The sequence below is a fragment of the Monodon monoceros genome, unplaced genomic scaffold (assembly GCF_005190385.1).
Source record: "Monodon monoceros isolate NGI ecotype Baffin Bay Population unplaced genomic scaffold, NGI_Narwhal_1 Super_Scaffold_8, whole genome shotgun sequence".
In the NCBI taxonomy this organism is placed as follows: Eukaryota; Metazoa; Chordata; class Mammalia; order Artiodactyla; family Monodontidae; genus Monodon; species Monodon monoceros.
The window spans coordinates 44,828,223-44,842,234 of record NW_021703785.1 but is presented as its reverse complement, the minus strand read 5'-3'; the positions used below and the strand labels follow the sequence as shown (position 1 = coordinate 44,842,234).

The window sequence follows — 14,012 nt, the reverse complement described above, 5'->3', positions numbered from 1 at the left end:
CCCTGTAGAACTCAAGCCAGGATTCAGCGCACATTTGACTGAAGTACTCTTGTGATAATCTCTCAGGAAGGAGAGCAAATTAGTTGGCAGCTGCATGGGCAGTTGAAGGCAAGGAAACTAAAAGTGCTGGCAAAGCCCAGAGGATATGAATTCAGCATATGAGAAATCTAATATCTTCATATTTGGCAGTACAGACCCCAAATCTGGATATTATTATCACTTTCAATTTAGAGGGGGAAAGTAGTATAGATATAATAACAGGAATTAGGGAATGAATGAATATGGGACTTAAACTCAAACTTCTTTCCTATACAATGAGTTCAAGAAGGAGGAATGAAACACAGTTTTACACACACACACACACACACACACACACACAAAATTAGAAGAGATGTATTCTATAATGTTGAAAAATATTGATATGTTTTAAAAATATATAGATCAAATAGCAGTATGTTTTACTGTCTTATGAATATTTCAATGTAAAAATAAATTAGCTAAGGGAAGAATGTAGTGACGGTTTTGATTTCAGTAGACATGGGTTTTGTTTTCAGTGCCACAGAGATGGGCTAAATATTATAACTAATATGTATAATTTGTAAAACAATACAACCTTATTATCTCATTACAGAATATTTATCAAACCTTAGCTAATCACCATATAATGTGAATCCGAATGATAATTTTATAATAATCTTATAATAGAAGGTAATAATATTTATTATTGAAGGTAAAGTGGTTCCCCACTCTTCATTCTTTTACATCTTTCTCATATATATTAAAAATGACAAATATTTCTCCCATATGCCTTCTTATCTTCTTAACTGAATCCAAGCCATACTTGTATTTAGTTTGAAATGTTTTATATTTTACTGTAGGTTCAGGGCAATTTCAAGTGAACCAACTACGAGAATATTCAATAGAATATTCCATGGGACTTTCCAGGTGGCACAGTGGTTAAGAATCTGCCTGCCAATGCAGGGGACAGGTGTTCCAGCCCTGGTCTGGAAGATCCCACACGCTGCGGAGCAACAAAGTTCGTGCGCCACAGCTACTGAAGCCCACGCGCCTACAGCCCCTGCTCCACAATAAGAGAAGCCACCACAATGAAAAGCCCGCGCACCGCAACGAAGAGTAACCCCCGCTCGCCACAACTAGAGAAAGCCCACACACAGCAGCGAAGACCCAACGCAGCCAAAAATAAATAAATTAATAAAAAAAATTCCCATTATCTATTGAGATTATTTTTATAGGGATTCTAAGCATTACACCCTGAAATAGAGTTTCACATTTCTACATAACAACACCACTCACACAGAACACAAATAAATACAAATCACGTTTTTAGTGAACAAAATTACTTGATGTCCAGGAGTAAACCTAATCTTTAAGAGTAGAAGCTAGTGAAAATGCCACTCTCAACTCTAACAAAAGGCCTGTACAAATTTCATAAAATGCCTGGTTTATCTATATGGTTTATACATATATAATCATTGGGATATGTAGCCCAAGTATCTTCTCTACACAAAATGGAAGGTCCTTGGGAAATTATTATAAAGGAATTTGTCATTCAATTGTTGCTTTATTCTAATTCATTTTGTTCTTTAAGATATTATTGTCACTCCCTGTGATGAGATTTTCTAGAGATAATAAATTTAAAAGTATTGATGTCATATGCATACATTTTCAAAATTAGAATAGTAACCTAGTTCCTAAAATGGACTAAGATTTTGAGTATAGCCATCCAGATATTAGGATTTACAGTTTATCTTTAAGTGCTCTCTCCCAAATATTTGATATAGTTAAATGAATCCTGGATTTGGTGGCAGATGGTTTTGTGTTTAAGACTTTGTTTTCCCATATACTCTCTTTGTGAACTTAAAAATATGAGGGCATCTTGTAGAATAACCAGCTCCACACCCACACCCACCAAATGGTGTTAAAATATTGCTGCCCTTGATAGCTTATAGGCTTTTTTTCTTTTTTTTTTTTTTTTTTTTTGCAGTACGTGGGCCTCTCACTGTTGTGGCCTCTCCCGTTGTGGAGCACAGGCTCCGGACGTGCAGGCTCAGTGGCCATGGCTCACGGGTGCAGCCGCTCCGCGGCATGTGGAATCTTCCTGGACCGGGGCACGAACCCGTGTCCCCTGCATCGGCAGGTGGACTCTCAACCACTGAGCCACCAGGGAAGCCTAGGCTTATTTTTTAAATCAAGTGAAATTACATATATGAAAGCACTTGGTAAATGATAAAGTACTAAGCAGTGCAGTATATACTTTTTGTTATAACATTCTTTAATTTAAAGTGCATAGATTTTTCATTATAAAAAAGATGATTTTAGCATGCATATATAAAAATTAGAGGTTTTTAAAATCAAATCCAAGCAATTAAAATTTCAAAAATGATCCCTAGGAAACATAGATGATGTGCTTCTAGCATGATAATCTCCATGACAAGTAAAACAGCAAGTCATTGTGTAAAATTACAGACTATCTGCTTTTGCAGTAATCCTCATTAAGGCTTCAAAGAAAAATGATAATGTCAAGGTCTTCGGTGGCTCTAGGACATTGACTGCCATCCAAACCATTCTTGCAAATATTAGTAAGCTAAGGACAACAGAGTGCTGCAAGCTATTTTTCAGCCAGAAGGATTAGATTTGTCTCCTAGATGGGTCTGACATGTTATAGATTTCCAGTGGGTTGAGGTTTTCCCAGTTACAGGGTGACTTTCTATGAGTTGCTGCTTTCTGAGGGTCAAGAATGGCCCCTAGTGGGGGACTGAAATTCAATATTTTGCATATGAGTGCAATAAGAATTCCTCCATAAGAAATTCTTGGTTGAAGTTCCTCCATTTAACTGCTTAATACATGGGACCACTGCTGCTTCAAGATTCCTGTAATAACAGTTGATGACATTTTGGTAGTGGTTGCTATGTGCCAAGCCCTGGTCTAAGCATGTTACTCATATTAACGTTTCTAATTCTCATAGCAACCATATGAAGTAACTAATTAGCATGTAAATAACAAGTGAGGAGACTGAGGCACAGAAACATTAATTAATTTGTCCAAGTTCTCACAGGTAGCAAGTGATGGAGCAGGGAATCAAACCTAAGCCAGTTGTCTAATTCTGGAAACTGATCCCAAGACTTCTATCCCATACTGCTGTACCGAGCCTATAAATTTTAAACAGCAACAAAAAAGGGAATAGTACAATTTAAAAATTCCACTTTAATATGTGTTTTATTTTTCACCTTTTTTTTCTGAAATGACAGGAAGAAGAATCATATTAAATACTCTCCACCCATACATAGTTGTCCATTTTCAAATACATATAATCTAGAAAAACTGTACCATCTCCTATTCTTCCACATAGAACAAAAGATGGGTATGTACAGGGTGAGGCTCCAGAGAATCTCTTTCTTTTATAATCATGGGGAAAGGATCTGAGCTTATTTCTGTAGCTTATTTCTATAGAAAGCTTATTTCTATAGAAAGAAAATGAGAGGAAATATTTATAATTAAGTAAAACTGGTAAGATACACTGACCAGTTCAATTCAGCTTTAACAGTAAATTTTAGTTGTTTCTCTAAAGATATCAACATTATCTATTTAAATAACACCAAAGTACATCTGTTATTTAGCTTTGTGTGAGCTTTTCCCTATCACTGAGATTTAGGGAATACCACTTAAGGGAAGAAAAGCAATTTTAAGGTTATCATATAAGTGATAAAGACTTTGATCTGACAAGATATGCTCAAGAGACCAAAGACAGCTGTAGAATTCCTTTTGGATCTCTCACCCATAATTTCACGAAGCTTGGTATAATTAACACACTTCATGGGGTTTAAGTAACATTTGTTGCTTCTCTATCAGAATGCAAATTTGAGAGTGATATGGATCTGCACAGGAGACAGGAACAACTGTTCTCGAGGTAATAACTTGTGCACTACTTCCCAACATAGAAAGAGGTGACAGACACAGCATCACTCAGGTTTTATTAGGGAGTTAACATATGTTTTATTGCAGCTACAAGTGCTAAAACCAGATATGTCATAAAATCAACTAAAATTAAATGGTTTATTGTCATTTTGGAATTTTTAGTTTCCATGTTTTTAAAAGCTATATTAAATAATAGGACCTGCTGTTGTCAGATGAGCAACCATGTATGGATAAATGGGAATACAATCTACCAAACAATGAAAAAAAAGTTCACTGGTTAGCATCCACTGTTTAGACAGGAAGAAAATTTCTCAACAATAGGAAGTAATTACTGGTTGGAGTGTGTGTGTGTGTGTACACATTAAACAGTGATACTACAATCAAGCTTTCTAATCCTGGGACTCATTCTCTTCTATAATAGGTGGAGCATTTGATAAAAGAATCATTTAGAGAAATGGTTTATTCCTCTGTCCTATATTTATGTAAAATGAAAGAAACAGGACCCAAACCCTTTACTATATAGAGATGAGGTAGTATGATTTATTTTTTTTTCTAATTTTGAAATTTGTCTGTAAAAAATCAGTCTAATAGAATGCAGACATAGAAAATGATACAAACAATCCATTATATGGTAGATCTTTTGAAGTGACACTTTAATATGGAAACATATTTCAAGGTTATGTATGTACTACTTCACTTAACAAAAAATTGAATGTAAATGAATAAATGTATAAATGCACTTTCTTATATATGTATAATGCATTTGTACATGTATATACTTATAATATGTAAAATGAAGGAGGGAATACTGGACATACTATCTAATGTTTCAAGTTTATGTGTGTATATGTATATATATATATATGTATACACATATACATAATATATATTTCTTAGCTGCATTATCTATAATAGTTCCACTGATCAGGTTGCTGTCTCATCTAAGACAAGAATAAAGAAATATATAAATTCAGAAACATGCTATTGTACAATTCAAGCTTTCCTTAATGTGTTCAGCTTTGGCAGGACCCTCATCCAAAAGAATGCTCCTATGATTTTATACGCATAAAACTGTATTGAAGGCTCATTTATCCCATATGTCTCTTATTTTTATTTAACCACAGACAAATTATTTTAAGCTTTCAAGATCATTTTGGGGTACTACAGCAGTACTTCTTTATATCAATAGTGGATTTCAAAAATACTGAGAAATGTAGTGGCTAAGCTAGCACCAACGGCTTACTGAATAAAATCAAAGTCTCATTATCATACCACATGAAAAGGAGCTATGAGCTCCTAAGTAGAAATGGTGCTTTTAAATTCTAAACTTTACTCTATAGACCATATATCAAAGCTTATTGAAAAGGAGAAATCTACTAGAAAGAATAAGGAATGTAGTCTATGTAGAAGTTAAGTTTCTTGTAAGTTGTCAAAGGGAAGTATGCCACTACTGAAGTAAGTGGAGTGGAAAAAGGCAAAGGTAACGCATATAGTTCTACTCAGACTGCAGATGCATGGAGAGAAGTTTCAACTAGAACGTCAATCCATGCACTGCTTCCTTCTTCAAGAATATCTTGCTAAACAACATGATAGGAAAGTCCTGTGAACTTGGTGAACTAAGTGACTTAGTTGATTTATATTTTGCTACAAGCTCCTTAACAGCTCATAGATTGGAAACAAAATCTGAGATGAGTAGACCAGCCACAAACATACTTGGACTATCCCTCCAAAGAATTTCAAGATTCAAATTATTAAATTATAACACAGAAATATTTCATGTGCTTATACAATGTAATTATGTAACTAAACAGAATATTAGAATTTTAGGGTACAAATATTTTTGTGTTTATTTGATAAATCGTATTCTTTAAGTAAAACTTTTAAGTAATAATTGTTTATTTATTTGCAATGCATATTTCTTTTATTGGGAGGTAAATGGTCACCTCATCTAATCTTGAATTAGAATTTTTTCAAATGAACTCATTACATTGTCAAATGACAAAAATATTACAATTTAGCAATGAGTTTGGTGTCCTTTAATTTAAGGGGAAATAATCCATGGATTGGGGGAGTATGGTGCCTCACAAACAGAGGAGCAGATTTCCCTAAGGATTTTGGGCAAGAGCAAGTTTTATAGAGCATTCGAAGCCCCAGTGCAGAAACAAGGCATGATTGACTAGAAGTTTGAGGATTTCCTGGTAAAGTTAGCAAGTCCTGTTTTCTAGGGAAAGGTGAGTTAGTTAGAGCTGAGTTGGAGGATTGTGATTGGTGTATGTTAGTTCTCCTAGACAGTGAGACATTTCTCCTGAATGCAGGTTGATTTAGGTTTAGATTTGTGGTGTGGGTGGGACCACTGGGGCAGGCTTCATTTTGTGGGTCCCACTATAGGAAGTTCTTTATCAACATATACAAAATATATATAGCAAAAGCTGAACTCAGGAATAGTTTTTCTAAGGTAATATGAAATGTATTCCTCCTATCATCTTTTCAGCCAGAATTTGCTTTATGTATGTATTCTAGATATTAATATTAGGTCATTCCATATGAAATCACACAAAGCCAAGCACTTTAGTGATGATAATTCTGATGAATGTATTTTAATTTTTACACATTTACTAAATCACAACTAAATTTTAAGTGTTTACATTTATAACCTTCTGAAAATCATTCCTGAAACACTTACTAGATGTGTTATGATTCACACAGTTTTAAAGTTCCCAGACACTTCCCTCCAGGTCACCAATATTTTTCAGAAGGCTGTGGTTGGTTATGTGGTACAAAGCCAAGTCTTTCTTCTACAAACTTCATTTTAAAAATCAGAGAAAGAAAATTAATTTGTAACATTTACAAAATAAATTTGTAAATTTATTTGTAACAATCTGCATATTACCTTCAGATTTATCTAATAATACATAAGCTAGATCACTTTTTCAGACAATATAGCTTTAAGTTGAGTAGGATTTACTCCTAATTTATCCATTATTTAAATATCAAATGAAATATTTACTATTTTACCTAACATAATATCTGTTCTGCAATATTTCACAAAGAAATTATGTTGTTTATCTCCAGATTAATATGGGTTAGATCTTGGCTCAAGTCTTGAAGTTTCCAATTTACATCAAATCATAACACAAATTTCAGTTACATATGCATATTTAAGAATTTAGCCCGGGGCTTCCCTGGTGGCGCAGTGGTTGAGAGTCCGCCTGCCGATGCAGGGGACGCAGGTTCGTGCCCCTGTCCGGGAAGATCCCACATGTCGTGAAGTGGCAGGCCCGTGAGCCATGGCCGCTGAGCCTGCGCGTTCGGAGCCTGTGCTCCGCAATGGGAGAGGCTACAACAGTGAGAGGACCGCGTACCGCAAAAAAAAAAAAAAAAAAAAAAAGAATTTAGCCCATATGGTCTGAAAAGTTACTAATAGTGCATGCATTGGCCCTTCCAATTTCAATTTTGAGATGTCTTGTGGTCATACTATCTTTATGTCATCTGGCTGAGGAACTCTTTTAAAAAGAGTTACAGGCTGCAGATTAAATTTATGGGATTATGTTGCTGTTTTTCTTGATAGATTAAATGTTTGATGTTTATGAGACCTTGTAAATAATTTTGTAAAGTAAATAAAACTCATTGTAACAGGGTCTCATGTCCATCCTAATGTATATTTTTCCCAGAGTTTAGGTATGTCTAGGCAAGTATGGGGATTAGTGGCATGTCTTCCTGCCCTACCCCCAGCCTCATTATTTTTACATATGGGAATAAAGGGGGTCTTGAGAGCTAAGTCATTTAGAGAAGACTGCAGGAGCATAACTGTAGTTAAAAAAAAAATGTCTAACTTGGAAAGAAGTGTTAATTCTCAGGGCATCACAGTGCCTAGCACTCAGCGTCTGACAATGTTTCAATCTCCTAAAGTCATGAATTAATTTTAAATTGAGAAATCTGGCAAATTCCCTGGCAGTCTGGTAGTTAGGACTCTGAGTTTTCACTGCCGAGGGCCCAGGTTCAATCCCTGGTTGGGGATCTAAGATCCCACAAGCTGTGCGGTGCAGCAAAAAAAAACCTGAGAAGCCAGTAATAAAAGAGCAAGAAAACAATTCTTTGTTTTTACATGCCATTGCACAATCTATGCAACTTTGAGAGAGCAAAATGGTGTTAGTATTTCTGACAATTTCTACAGCATTGAAGGTTAGTGTTTTCAACATCAGTATCATCAGAAAACAGCACCCAGTATAACTATTAGCTTCTTTGGCATGTCCAACATTGTTGACAAAGATATTAGTAGTCTTCATCAGGACTAATAACTTCAGTGGGCACCAGCTGTTGACTTGCTGTTGTTGACATTGTCATCAATGGATGACAGGAAGAGTGAAGACTGAGAATACTGAGAGTTTTCAAAATTACATAGGATAGACTGTGAGAAAGACATACTTCTGATTTCTACTGTGACTCGGCCTTACCATTCTACAGCTCCCACTCCTTCCCCTTCCAGCCTGGTAAATAAGTGATACATTATTAAACAGTGGTAGAAACAACATACGGAATTGAAAATGTTATTCTTTGCTGCTTTATTTTGATTCAACCTATCTTTCATTGACTCAAATCTAGTTATATGAATATTATTACTCTAAAACATAAATAATATGTATATTATAATTTTTTGCTATTATCACAATAAAAATAATTATAAATATTGTGAATGTTTATACAGTACAATTATGCAAATTTTAAGGACATCTTTCCATAACGGGACATTCCTTCAAATATTCTGAAAATATATCTGATGCATCACAGCCAAAATGGGAAGTCTCAAGATAGGAATAAAGTTAACCAAAAAAGTGCTCCCTGTGTCTCTTGAGAAGTGTACAAATACTCAATAAACATTAATAAGTGAGTACAACCTAGTCTTACCTAAAAAATAAAAATTTTTTTTAAAAAAATATTTATTTATTTTTTCTTGGCCTCGCCATGCTATGCAGCTTGTGGGATCTTAGTTCCTGAACAGAGATCAAACCTGGGCCCTCAGCAATAAAAGTGTGGAGTCCTAACCACTTGTTTGCCAGGGAGTTCCCCCCAAAATACTAATTTAATAGCAAATTCATTTAGTATTTTGTACATATGTACATAGTACACATTTAATAATCTTTGTTAAACATATCCTACTAATGCATATGTTATAGATGTTCCTGTCAGAAAAGAGCATAACCCACAATTTTGGTTTTCATTTATTTGTATCAAAAAATTTTTTGATTCTCTGTAAACTTGAATGGCAAATCTTCTGAGATAACGACATGTAGGAACAGAAATATTGTTCCATGTGGGGAGATGCGACAATTTCTGTAGTTTCCTTTCTTTGTACTCATCCCTCCCAATACGCTTATTTTTTTTTTAACATCTTTATTGGAGTATAATTGGTTTACAATGGTGTGTTAGTTTCTGCTTTATAACAAAGTGAATCAGCTATACATATGCATATACCCCATATCTCCTACCTCTCTCAAAACTCAATAACTACTGACTAACTGCATTTTAATTACAAGAAAAAATATCTTTAAATTCTACTAAGCACACAATTTATTCAGAAATTATTAATCAGAATTTCAGGACTCAAGACATTTAAATTAATTTATTCTTTAAAGATGAAAACAGATTGCCCATCAGGAAAGGAAAACTTTAAAGGCACTTTCTACAAGAAGCTTAAAGAACTCACCAGGCATTGCTGAAGCCTTGGGGTAAGGAGAAAAAAATCTTTTTGATAAATTAAGTATATGTGACTCAAATACAGCATAATTTTATTCACATTACATTTTATTACATAAATTAAAAAATTTGGAGATTTGCTGTACCCAGAATGATTGATAAATTATATCTGCTGATTATTCAATCTTGTAGTGATAAAAAAACATATGCTCCTCTTTGCTTTGGTTTCTCAATCTTTCATCTAAGTATCTATATGATACCCATGTAGTTGTATTTAATTTTTGAACTGCATAGTCAAAAATCAAATTATATTTCCCTTTAATCTTTCTCTTTGATTCATGATTCCTTCTGAGAAATGGGCTCACCAAAAAGATAATCATAAGATATACTTGTCTAAGTACTTGATAATTTGATAGTGATTTACATTCAATTCCAAAGCACATTAATGAGTAATGTCTCTCATTCTTTCTACTCATACAGAATATATTACTATTATAATCCACTACTTATTTTGAGCTCTACTCTTAGTTATATCACCTTTCTCACTGAAAACATTTTGTTCATAATACATTTCTAGCTGTTTTAGTTTCCCAAATTCAAGTTCCTTTCAAAAATCCCCTAACTATATCTAGTTCAACTGCAGGGACCCGGTATGTTTCTTGATACAGTGTCTTGATTATGTTAAGTGCCTAACAGTGCATACTTTAGAGATATATTAATATAATCCCAAACAGATGGTCCAATGATAAAAATTATATATATTCTCAAGGTGATGTAATAAAAAATGATCTCTGTTACAAATGAGTAAAATGAAGGATCACTTATAATAATAACTCTTTAAAGGATATGATCAAGGAACATTTTTTTAAAAATTACAAATGGAGGCTTTGAAGAACATTAAGGTTTGAATACATTTGCTTCAAGCAAGTGTGCTGTAGATATTACTTATATATCTTTACTTCCCAGCAAAAGAGAGGAGACTACACTGTTTACCCTGAAGAACATTTTACAAGCCACAACAATCTTGAAGGCAACCCTTTTTTAACTATTCAATAATTATTTGTCTGAACTGCTTTAAAAATATTGTTACTTATTAGAGTATTTGCATGATTTTCCACTCAAATTTGCATACAACATACATGTCTAAGCATGAAAATCTTTATCTTAAATCAAGCAAAGCTACAAACTAGGTAAAAATCAACAGCATAATATATTTTTAAATGGTCAATTTAACTTTACCAAAATTAACAATTTCTGTTCTACAAAAGACACTATTGAAAGAATGAAAGACAAGCCATAGACTTGAGAAAACATTTCCAATACATATATGTTAAATAAGTTGTATCTAGAATAAAAAATAGCTTTTGAAACTCAATAATAATAAAACATCAACCCAACTTTAAAAACAGTTAAAGATTTGAATAAACCCTTCATCAAAGAAAATACACAGAAGGCTAAGAAACACATGAAAAGATGGCATCTTTAGTAAGTAGGGAAAATGCAAATTAAAACTATGATGAGATGCTATTATATACCTATGGATTGGCTAAAATTTAAAAAAGATTTATTATGCCAAGTTCTTTCAAGATCAGAGGAACCATAACTCTCATCCTTTGCTCATGGGATTAAAATATGTTAAGGTCACTTTGAAAAATATTTTTGCAGTTGCTTGCAAAGTTAAACATATGCTTATTAAATGACCCAGCAATCTCAATCTAACAGCAATGAAGATTTGTGGTTTTGCAAAAAAAAACTGTACACAACTGTTTGCATCAGCTGTTTAATAATCTTCCCACTGAAGACAACCTAACTGACATTCAGTGGTGAATAGATGAACAAGCTCTGGCCCATACAATGAAATACTACTCAGCACTAAAAAAGGAATAAACTAGTGACACGCAACAGGCAAATCTCAAATGTGTTATGCTTAGTAAAAAGCCAGATTCAAAGAGCAGAATCATGTGCTATATGATTCCTTTTATATACACTTCTGGACAAGGTATGGTACAGGGACAGAAAAAAATCTGCAAACAGATGTTTATAGCAGCTTTATTTATAATTGCCAAAACTTGGAAGCAACTAAAATGTCCTTCAGTAGATGAATGGAGAAATAAACTGTGGTACACCCAGACAATGGAATATTATTCAGCACTAAAAATAAATGAGCTATCAAGCCATGGAAAGACATGGAGGAATCTTAAATGTATTTTATGAGTGAAAGAAGCCAATCTGAAAAGACTACATGGTGTAAGATTCCAACTATATAATATTCTGGAAAAAGCAAAACTATGGAGACAGTAAAAAAGATCAATAGTGCCAGGGTGGCATAAGGGGGAAGATGAATAGGCAGAGTACAGAAGATTTTTAGGACAGTGAATATGCTCTGCAGTGGTGGATACATGTACGTTTGTCCAAACCCATAGAACGTACAACACCAAGAGCAAACTTAATGATTTGCCAATGTAGGTTCATCTTTGGTAACAAATATACCATTCTAGTGAGTGGTGTTGATAATGGAGGAGGCTATGCATGTTTTGGGGCAGGGAGTATATGGGAAATCTCTGTAACTAGAACTGCTCTAATTTTTTTTTTTTTTTTTTTTAAAGTAAGAGACAAATAGGAGTAGGTGGCCCTTTCTCCTCCGTGGGACATGGAGAGTGTGGCCTGGACAGATGATGGGGCCTCTGTCCTTGCCACCTCCGGAAAAGACTTCCGAGTGAGCTGCACCTTGAAGCGGGCCTTGACGGAAATGCTAGAACTGTGCGTCCGCTTAGTGCAAAAGCTGGGGACGTGCTGCCAGAGGAGACTCGGGAGCCCGTGTTGCGAGATGCACAGTGGACTTTTGAAACAGCTGTGCAAGAGAATGTCAGCATTAATGGGCAAGCATGGCAAGAAGCTTCAGACAATTATTTTATGGATTCTGATATATCAAAGTCCTTGAAGACCAGTTTGATGAAATCATAGTCGATATAGCCACAAAATGTAAGCAGTATCCCAGAAAGATCCTTGAATATGTCATCAAAATCATGAAAGCAAAACAAGAAATTCTGAAGCAGTACCACCCTGTTGTACATTCATTGGACCTAAAATATGACCCTGATCCAACTAAAGACTGCCCCCAGAGAAAATGGTATCCATTGAGGCCAAAGAAAATCAGTGTTCACACATAAACTCTTTTTGTTCATCTTGGAAGTTGAGATTAGGCACTATCAAACATTTAGATTATAGCTTAATGCCTGGATGGGGCTTCATTTAAAACAACAGATAAGTAGTGATTCTTTTATACAAATATAGTAGCTCTATGCTGGGGTATGATATATTGTATTTCTTTCCTCGCCTTTGCATTGATAGTCAATGAAAAGCGTATTGTTTGAATATTGGCACAAAGCCCGTCAATGGTCATTAAGAGTGCAAATTTTACTGTCATTGAATACAATCAACACTTGGCTGCCTTACAGCTTTTATGGAATTTCAGAAGTAATGTATTCCATTGGGTTTCCTGGATATACATCTTTCTCTAAAAAAAACAAAAGAAGAGCTGTGTAACTGTTGTCATTATTTAAGGGCTGAATGTCATGCTCTCCTCAAAGCAGTTTGATTTTTTAAATTAACGTACAGATGACAAGACTGACTCTGACTTTGTTACTCTAAATTCTGATAATTTGGATTTGTGGGATTAATTTTAGAATTTTTTGGTTTTGTTTTATAAGACAAAGACAATGATTATTTGTGTAAGAATTTCTCTTAGAAATAAAAATTGGCATGTACGCAATGTTTCTAACCCACACTTTTGTTTTCCGTAGATCTCTTAACCTTTAAACATAATTTGACTTGGAACTAATAGTTTCTTTTCAGGATTTCTCAGTATTTCTTTGTAAATGACTCCAGTTCAAAAATATATATCAGATTATTACATTAAACAAACTGTCATTGTGGAACAAATATAGGTACAATCATACTGAACTATTTTACATTTAAGAATGTTTATATATCAAGTATATAATCATTGGTAGAAGTCTGAGAAAGCTATATTGCCTATACTTCTAACATTTAACTACAGTTTCTTATCTCTTATTGTGTCTCTTACATTAATGCAATGTAGGCAGGGTCATCTAATTTGCCAGCTGTTTCCCTATTAATGACTTAATACCTTCGTTCCTTTGCAGAGGAATTTAATAATCATGAGGCTGGAAAATCTTTACTTCTCTTGTTCATTATGTCTTAATAATCATAAAGATCTAAATGTGACAGAAAATCTGTCACAGTGAAGAAAACTTACAAAGCTACTTTATCACATTCTGTATTTGAATGTTACAACTTGAGATCTGTATATTTGTACACAGTAGTGTGTTTTTTATTAAAATAATGTACAAAGAAAAAAA

At 34.1% G+C, this 14,012-nt stretch overlaps 1 pseudogene; it reads left to right on the top strand.

Annotated features, from left to right (window-relative positions):
• The window catches only part of LOC114888064, a 195,717-nt pseudogene extending 182,917 nt beyond the window's left edge, over window positions 1–12,800 (top strand).
• The last annotated feature ends 1,212 nt before the right edge of the window (window positions 12,801–14,012 follow it).